The sequence below is a fragment of the Macrotis lagotis genome, chromosome 8, assembly GCF_037893015.1.
Source record: "Macrotis lagotis isolate mMagLag1 chromosome 8, bilby.v1.9.chrom.fasta, whole genome shotgun sequence".
Taxonomy (NCBI): Eukaryota; Metazoa; Chordata; class Mammalia; order Peramelemorphia; family Peramelidae; genus Macrotis; species Macrotis lagotis.
Window position 1 is genome coordinate 194,961,738 of NC_133665.1, and position 10,045 is coordinate 194,971,782.

Consider the following 10,045-nt stretch of genomic DNA (forward strand, 5'->3'; position numbering starts at 1 on the left):
CCTCCTGACTCCTGGGCCAGTGACCTATCCACCTTGCCACCTAGCTGCCACCCAACTTTGGTTTTATATTTCTTTATGTCTCATGAAATCATTAGCTTCTGCTTGGCCAATTCTCATTTTCACAGAGTTCTGTTTTTGGACAATGTTTTATACCTCTTATTCCATATTGTTAATTTTCTCCATACTTTTATTCCATAGCTCTCATTTCTTTTTTTCATTTTCCTCTATAAATTGTTATTATTAATTTTTCTGGTTCGTTTATTTTTGTGGGACAATGGGATTAAGTGATTAGCCCAAGGTCACACAGCTAATAAGTATCAAGTATCTGAGGTCACATTTGAACTCAGGTCCTCCTGACCCCAGGACCAGTGCTCTCTCCACTGAGCCATCTACCTGCCCTTAATTGATTTTTTAAAAAATAATTTACTTTATTTTACTTTTTTAAAATGTTGTTGCAAGGCAAATGGAGTTAAGTGGCTTGCCCAAAGCCACACAGGTAGGTAATTATATTAGGTGTCTGAGGCTGGATTTGAACTCAGGTCCTCCTGACTTCCAGGGCTGGTGCTCTATCCACTGCACCACCTAGCCACCCCCAAAATAATTTACTTAAAAAAAAATTCTGCTTTATCTCTTTCAGGAATTTTGGTTGGATCTCTTCCCAAGCTACATTTTAGCTTGAGGCTTTGCTTGTGGATGTTTTCAAGTCATTTTTTTTTTTCTGGGTTTATGTTAGCTTTCCTCGTAACCATAATAGATCATGGTAGGACTCGTTTTGTTATTCATTCTTCCAGCCCACTTCTTGACTTTGGGTTTTTTGTTAGGGATGGGCTCAGTTTAGAGGGATGGCACTTCTACAGAGATTAACTGGCTGGAGTTTTGTTCTCTGGCAAACTTCTGCTGCTTTCTTGGATTGTTGGATGTCAAGCCATTTCGATATTTCATTGCAGTCTTCAACCTGGATGACTGAATCTTTGCTGCTGGAATCAGTCACAACACTACTTGCTTTTGTATTTGTTCCTAATTCAGTACCTGATAAGATCATGGCACTCCTCTGTGACCCAGAATTGGATGATGAGGGACAGAGCTGTCAGATTACACCCATTCCTTCACCCTGTTCCAGTTGGTCACAAGCCTTTGGCATCTCCTTCTGCCCTGGTGCTTCTTGTCCTTTCAGTCTTTTCTCTTTCAGTACCCAAGCGTTAGGAGGTTCCACTTGTCTGTCTCAGTAGCTATACCTTCTGGGGTTGGAAAAAATGATTCACTTGATTTTTTTGGACTTTCTGATCAGATTTCCATCCAGGAAATTTTCCAGATATTTGTGGAGAATATGTGATGGGAGAGCTGGGCTGCATTTCTTCCTGCTATTTCAACGTCTTGTAGATAGTAAGCATTTAATTAATGTTGATTGACTGTCTGCCGTTCTTTGCTATATGGCTCTTGTCTCTATCCTCCCAAAAAAGTTGCTACAAGGAGTTAATTCAACATTCAAAGGACCTTTTTCTAGCTCTGTAGAGAGTGAATTTTGGGCTAATTGCATGAAGCACTGGAAAATCAAAGAATTTCTTTCATGAGATCTATGTCTCCTAATTCAGTCTAACTGTGCCCCCCTCACAACTAAATGTATTAAAAATGCCTATTGTCCAGGCTATGCTAGGAGGTCCGATGGATACCCCACACAGCTCATCTACAGGAAGGCAAAGGGAATAAGCTTTTGTGCCTACTATGTACCAGACACTTTTCAAATATCTCATTTGATCCTTACAACAACCCTTTGAGATGGGTGCAATCATAATTCCCTTTTACATGTGAAGAAACTAAAGTGGGCAGAGGTTTAGTGACTCATCTAGGGTCACACAATAAGGCTTTATTTGAACTCAAGTCTTCCTGGTTCTAGCCTCAGTACTCTGTCCACCATACCACCTACTTTCTCTATGTCCATGGTCCATTTATCTTGGACAGAAAATTTAAATGAACAATTATGTGGGCCCATAACTAGAAAGGAGGTAAATGGGAACGTGAATGGCTTTTAGAAAACTGCAGTCCTCTTAATGATCCTCCAACTTATCTCTGAATAGAGGCCAAGCTTTTTTCTTTTTTTTTACCCCAACAATCTGTTAGTGACAGTTTGACTGTGAGTCATGTAACATGATCATTTTACAAAGACTTAAAATTACTCACAAGGGCAATGTGGAGACCCCAGTGGGTGGGCAACACAATGTGAATGAAGAATTGTGCAGGAGAAGCAGACAAAGGCAATCACAGGAGAAATGAATGACTCAAAAAGAATAATCTGAGCATATATAAATTCAGTGAGAAGAAGGAAATGATAGACAGTTCCTATGCTCCATTGACATGTCTAGAGGACTAGAGAAAGATTCCCATCCCTACCCCAGTACAGTAGATGGTACCCTCATGGAATATTAGCAGGAGGATCTACATACAAGAATGGGACATCATAGGAACCATTAGAGTCTACCCTTATGGGGTAGAATGTCCATTTGGATGAGGTCATTGATTACGGACATACTAAAGAAAAGTCCAGGGAATGCAATTGTCTCCCCTTAATTCTGTTATGGTATAGTTTGACCAACAGGCCTACTTTCAATTTCTGGGAGATTTCAAGACTGTATTATAAAAGGGCACTTGGAAAGGGAAACAGCAATTCCTATGAACAAACATGGATCTATTCAAATGGACCTTGGGAGCTTGTTTTGACAGGGGAGCACAATCCTTGACCCAGAGAATGGTATATATCTATTGGTGGAGATCTTTCTTTTTGACTGGGTATGCAGCTTTGGGAGGGATGTATATGGAGTGGTGGAGGAAGGTGACACCCACTTGGGCCAGCCAGCTTTGCCAAATCAACTCTGGTGATCAATGTGGTGACAAATGTAGCAGTCAGATGGCCCTCACATACGTAGATTCATACCAAACTCACCAGTGTAACAGGAATGGGCATCTCAATCTCATCCAGATCTGAACAACACCCCTCCCAAGCTGTCATCCAGTCTTTACTTAATGGTCTCTGGTTGGGGAGATAATCTCTACCTCCTTGAGTGCTTCTTGTGACCTTTATATTAATGCTAACAATTGAGAAGCTTTTCCTTAGGTCCAGGCCTAAATTTTCTCCTTTTTATCACCCACCTATTATTCCTAGTTTTGCCTTCTGAGGACAAGTTTAGAATCTTTCCCTGAGACATTCCCCCTCATTTCCCCTTGAACCCAGCATTGAGAAAATGGGATAGAAAGTACTTTGGAACATCAGAGAGCTCTAATGCTTACCATCATCCTCACCACCACCACCACCACCACCACCACCACCACCACCACCACCACCATCGTCCCCATCCCCATCCCCATCCCCATCCCCATCCCCATCCCCATCCCCATCACCATCAATCACCACCACCACCACCACCACCACCAATCTTCATATCCCCATTGTAATTATCATCTCAGTTTCTAAACCTTATCTTTTCTAGGTAAAATATTTCCAGTTCCTTCAATTTACCCTTTGGAATGACCTGAACCCTTTCAATGTTCTGGCTGTCCTTCTCTGGAAATTTTCCATTTCATCAAAGCTGTCCCAGAAGTATGGCCTTGGGACAGAACTCATTGCTCCAACTGGGGTCTGACCAAGGAAGGACTATTGATTCTTGATTCTTGGAATTTCTGTCTCTTAATGTGACTCAAAACCCACTCACTTCCTGACAGCATGCTGCTGACTCACATAGAGCTGTCATGGAAACCTTCAGACATTTTCCTAATCAACTGCTGTCTAGCCCTGCTTCCCTGACCTTGCACATGGGGACTTGATATTTATCCCTATTAAGTTTCATTTGATTGGATTAGATTGGTTTTAGCCTACGGAACCCTTTTAGGATGCTGTCATCTGTGATGACCCTTCCCACTTTGTCTCATCTATCATGTTGAGGAACATGTCATCTAAGCCTTTACCCAAGTCCCTCATAACCTTGTTAAGCATCCCAGATTCCTGGGACTTTCAGATTTCTTTTCAAGTTGACTTTGAATCATTAATGACTGTCCTTTGAGTCTGTCCATTTGACCATTTCTAAATTCATCTCTTCATACTTTTATCCACCTCATAACTCTCTGTAAGAGTAGAATGACAAAGGGACCCTCATGTCCTTTTAAAAACAGGATCACTTTCTTTTTTACAGGGGAATGATGTCTGAGAGGGGGAAAGAGAAGAAAGGAAAAGGAAACAAAATCTTATTTAAAGAACCAAGGCTATTACAGTGTTTGATAGACCAGCATAGGCTTAAAGCTGTCTGGGATCTTAGAACAACCTCCTCCTTTTACTAAGGAAGCGAGTGGGAGCAGCATCTTGACCAAAGTCACAGAGGTACAAGGAACAATGCTAGGCTTTGAACTTCTCTCCTCTATGTTGGATTCCAGTTTACTGTGCCTTGTCATGAGATTACTGTTTGGTACATCTACCTTTCAGCAAACATGAGGTGGTTGGGCCACTGTGGGCTGGATGATGGGCTCCTTAGGCAGACTCAGAGCTAGGTGAATGAGCAGACATAAGGAATGGCCTGATCCAGTTGGAGAACACCCTCTAGAATTGCAGAACTTTGGCCTTGACCTTGTGTTCAATTGTGTTCAATTGTTGCTCAGGTCCTGGATCATGGGCTGATTAGGATATTTATCTGACCTGGGGAATCTGGGAGAAGCTATTGGCAATAGCAGTGAGCCCAGTTATTTTATTCCTTCATTCAGCTGTGGAGTGACAGAGTTAAGGTCCAAAAATACACTTGGAAATCTATGAGGATAAAATTGTAATGGGATAGGGGCAGCTAGGTGGTGCAGTGGATGAAACACCGGCCCTGGAGTCAGGAGGACCTGGGTTCAAATCTGGTCTCAGACACTTAATAATGACCTAGCTGTGTGGCCTTGGGCAAGCCACTTAACCCTTTGCCTTGCAAAAAATAAAAAAAAATTGTAATGGGATAGATGGAAAGTCTGACTTGGACTCAAAACAATGACTGCACAACACTTGCTCAGTTAATGATTTTTGATTCTGAGCCTATGATACATCAGCAGGGACACAAAGAAAAGGAAGAGACTTGTAGTGGCTCCCCTAGGCCCCGCTGTGGGCTGGGCTTGATGGGCTGGAGCTTCTCTGTCCCTCCGACCGCCGATGTCACCTTGAATCATTTAGGTGTGCTTCCTCTTCCTCATCAGAAGAATGGGTCCGATCAGGATGCTAGGTGCCTGGAGATCTGAGACTCCTCTGTTCCGGTTCTGCTCCACAAAGAGTGCGGCACTCACAACCTTACAAGACCACGGGGAGGCACGAGCATCTTGGTGCCAGCAGCAAATGTGGTGTAGACCCTGGGCAAGTCACATAACCCTGATTGCAAGAGGGGGGCAGAGGAGAAAGACAGAGACAGATACAGAGATAGAGAGACAGAGACAGAGAAAGACACAGAGATAGCAAGACAGGCAGGCAGAGATAGGTAGACAGACAGAGAAAGAGAAAAGAGACAAAGAGAGATAGAGACAGAGACATGTGTGAGAGAGAGAGAGGCAGACAGACAGACAGATAGACATTGATTTTCTGTCCTAGGGATTTCCTGCCCTCTTTGGTCAAAGCTGCCCCAGTAACAAGTGCCTTTAGATTTCATTCTATTTGTTCTCCCTGGTCACTAAGGAGAGTCTTTAACATGAATCTCTCTGATACCAAATAAGTCCATGTAAGTGTCTTCTTTACTTCCAATGACTGAAATGATCCCAGTTAGCATCCGTTTCTTCCATCTTCCAGTCAAGGCTAATTGGACAAAGGTGAGGGAAGGCAGGTTTCTCAACTCTCATCCAAATGAGTTTGAGCAATAAAAAGGCAAAGAAACCAAATTCAGCCCATGAGGCAAGGTCATTGACTTCTTCTTGGGTAGGAGTCCACCCACTGTTGGGCTTTTCTATGGATTTGTGCCTCCCAGACCTTTCTAGGCTTGCAGCTTCTCCTACCCAGGACTAGAAAATGTTTTTATGACTGATCTCCCTTCTCAGTGTGTGACCATGCATAACTGGTGAGTTCATCCTGGTCCACCCTTCCTACCTGGGTTGAGTCCTCTCTCCTGGCCTAAGTGGCTACAAGACTGAGGAGGATCCTTGATGGGGCCTGGGGTTTATTTCATGTCCTCTGCTTAGGCCCCAGGCTTGTAGGAGAAAGAATGGGTGGGCAGCTATCCTTTTTTGAGAGGGGGCATGCTTTGGAAGGAATAAGGAATTGACATCTCTGCAGTCCAAGGGTTGGGAAAGAGGATTGAGGATACACTTTGAATTTCAATGAAAGTGGATATTGTGGATCCTCAAGGACAGTTCACTGCTATGCTACAGTTGGCCATTGTTGGGAAAACAAATGGAATACAAATCCTAAGGTTTCTGTTTGGGACCCATGGAAGCTCTTTCCTTCCTTTCATTAAAGTATTAAGAAAGAATTTGGGCTCCCAGAGTCCATGTACCTAGACCATTTCTCCAAAAAGAGACCTGTAAAGAGGAGGGAGGGAAAGCCAGGGCCACCTCCAGTGGCATGGTTGGGAGGTAGCAGCATCCAGACTCCAGGACTTTCCTTAGACAGGTAGAGACAGCCAGGGGTAGGAATATGGCCACAAAGGGACAGGTGACAGATGGAGTGACATCCACACCCTTTCTAAGGTTGAGAGAGATTCCCTATCTTGAAGAGTCAGTCCATCCTCAGAGAAAGGTAGGGGAAGGAAAAAGTGGCTTTCATGTGGGGTTCCTGGCATTATCACTCATGGAATTTTGGAACCAGCTAAGAGGTGAGCTCATCTGGTCCCTTCACTTTTCAGAGAAGGAAGCTGAGGCCTAGAGAGGTACCTGTCCAGGACCACAGAGCAGGCAACTGACAGATGGCCAACTGTGAGCCAGCTCTCAGGCCCACATGCTTCCCACGGTGCCCTTGGCCTCTATCTTCTCTCCCTCCTTTCTACAGAAGAGACTTAGGAAGAAGCAAAAACATTCCCTCTAGTTTCTGTCATTATTTTGTTCCTAAAAAGTCTCAAATTCATGTTAACTTGATTTGTCTGAGTGGTTCCAGATATGAAATAATAGCCTTTGTTTATGAGAATATGGCAGAAATCAGGACTGTGGACCTAAAGGTGCAGAGAAGCTTAATGGCAGTTGTACAATTAGCATCCCCCAGGATGAGCTAGGCTGACAGCTGTGGGCAGTTAAGGCTCTTTTCTGAGGCTTCCTGTGGCTCCAAATACCTGGGGATTCGACAGGGGCCTTTTCCATTTGTCTGAAAGATTTAGAAGAGGGAGAGTGAGTGAAAAGAACACAATTAGGTGGCAACAACCCCTCAGCTCCTGAAATCTAGACTGGACTAGAGTCATAGCCAACCAGCTAACTGCCAATAGGGGAGATTCTAGAGGAGACCACAGATGTCTGGAGACCACCTGATACAGAGGATGAGGGATGGTCAAGGCAGCACCAGGCTCATTAACTTGGCATCTTCAGCCATAAAAGGACTGGGAAAAAAAAAGAATTTTTAGGTATTGTGTAGAGAACCAACATAGTTGATAGTCCTTAGGGGCATCTGGGGGTAGTCATAATGGATTGAGCCCTGGACCTGGAATCAGGAAAATCTGAATTCAAATCTAGCTTCAGATGCTTATTAGCTGTTGGTCCCTGGTCAAGTCATTGAAACTTTGTTTGCCTCAGTTTCTTTAACTGTAAAATGGGGATAATAATGACACTTATTTGGATTGTGAGAATAAAATGAGATAAGAGTTGTAGAATGCTTTGCAAACCTTTAGGTACTACATAAATGCTAGGGCATGATAGTGGTGGTAGTAGTGGTAGTAGTGGTGGTAGTAGTAGTAGTAGCAGTAGTGGTAGTGGTAGCAGTAGTGGCAGTGGTAGCAGTGGCAGTGGTGGCAGTGGTAGTAGTAAGAGGAGGAGGAGAAGGAAGAAGGTCCTGTGTGGCCAGGCTAAGGTGCAAATGGCTCAACTGATATTTGCCTGTTGGTCATGAAATAAAAGAAAAGACCATCTTCACACCTAAATCCAGTCATCTAAGTGGTTATTGACTGTTAAGAGATAGTTCAGCAAGTATTTTTGTCTCCATTTTACTGTAGAAGAAACTGAGTCTTGGGGAGCTTAATAAACCTCTGATGAAGGACCTGAGTCCAAGTCTGACCCCTCTCCAGGGACTTAGCCTTTGGATGTTCTCTCATTGTTCTCCTAATTCCCCTTAACAAAGCTGGGCTACTAGTGGATAATAATCTTTCTTGTCTTCTACTTGTAGCCAACAAAGGTGGCCTCAGACCTCAGCCTTTCATACTTCCTAGAACCCTGATGACTATGTGGGCTCCGAGTGTGCAAGTGGAAAATCCAGGAGGATGGGAAGCAAGAAGCTGGCTCAATGCTTCACCTTGCCACAATGGCCTCCATTTCACGCAGTTACCACAAGACTCACAGGAAATCATTTAGCATCTCTCTCTCTCATCCTCTTGTTTTTGAAAATGAGAATGTTAAAATCCATTTGCCTGTAGGGAAGTTCTCTCAGGCTATTCTTTGAGACCCTGGGTGAGAAAGCTGAAAGCATCATCTCAGCCTCTCTGGGAGAGGTGAGTCAGAGGGGCTTAAATTAGTGCCTGATTCTTAATTGGCCAGGTTTCTGCCTCCCATTACCACCTCCTCCTCTCTGCTCCCTTCTCCTCGTCATGTACTTTGGCTGATGGGCTTTGCCTTCCTTCACCTGCAGATGTTCAGTTCCTGTGGGTATTTTCCCCTTGGGGCTCTCTGCGGTGGCAGTCGAAGCACTCTGGAGGGATTTGTTCCATTTGGTAGCTGACTCTAATGGATAAGAAATGCCATTTGGAGAATGATAATGGCTGACATTTCTGTAGCACTCAGAGGCCTGAAAACCACTTTGCCTACATTTATCTCATTTGATTCTTAAAACAAACCTCTAAAGGAGCTGTTCGAACGTGATTCACATTTTGCAGATGAGTGAACAGAGCAAACATAACTGGTTCTCCATGCTGCTAGTCATCGAGGGTGTGTTGGGGGTGGACTTGAAACTCAGTTGTCTCCTCTTTCCACACCACACTGGAACCTTCATGTATGGGATGTGATGTCAGGTCACTTGAGACTGGTGAAATGTGGGTCCTAATGGTAGGAAGAAGAATGGAAATGGACTGCTGGGTTTCTCCTGCACAGGAGGGAGGGGAACCATTGGCTTGGGACCTGGAGGTTGTTTGGTAACTCTCTGCAGTGTGATGCTGCCCCCAAGAAACCCCTCAGGTCCTTCCTGGCCTACTGTGCTTGGTTATAGGTGGCCCCACAGTTTTGGAAGGAGTGTGACCAGGAAAAGAGGCCAGGGCAAGTTCACATCATATAATGATGATGATAACAGATAGCATTACCTCTGCCACATCTGATGTGATAATCCTGGTAGGTAGGTAATAGTGTCCATTTTACAGATAAGAAAACTGAGGCAGACAGCAGTTTAGTAACCTCTTATTTATCTTGCTCAGATTTGCCCAGTTGACACTGGACTTGAACTCAGACCCTCCTGTCTCCAGGGCCCCCACACTCTTGCCACTTTGATACCTTCATGCTTCTTATTAAATGAGAAAGCATGTGTACAGTGCCTCCCAAAACCTTATGCCATACATACATTCTAGCTAGTTGCTGAGGGTTTGTCAAATGCCTGGGGCTGTTGAGCTTGGAGAAGACTCTTTTCTAGGATTTTCAGTGTCACCAAGGAGAGAAGAGATTGAGATACAATGGATGAAGCTGTAAAGAAGTCAATTTAGGTTCAATGTCAGCAGACACTTTGTCCCACTTAAAATGTCCTCTTCTCCAGGAAGTCTTCCCTTCCCCTCCCCTTTATTCTAGTAGCTCCCCTCCCTTCATTTTTGTCTATTTAGCCTGAACAGAACTGGCTTTGTATGGATTAGTTTGCCTGTTGTTTCCACATTAGATTATAAACTCCTTGAGGACAAGGCTTCTTTAAAAAAATTTTTTTTTGTAAGGCAATGGGGTTAAG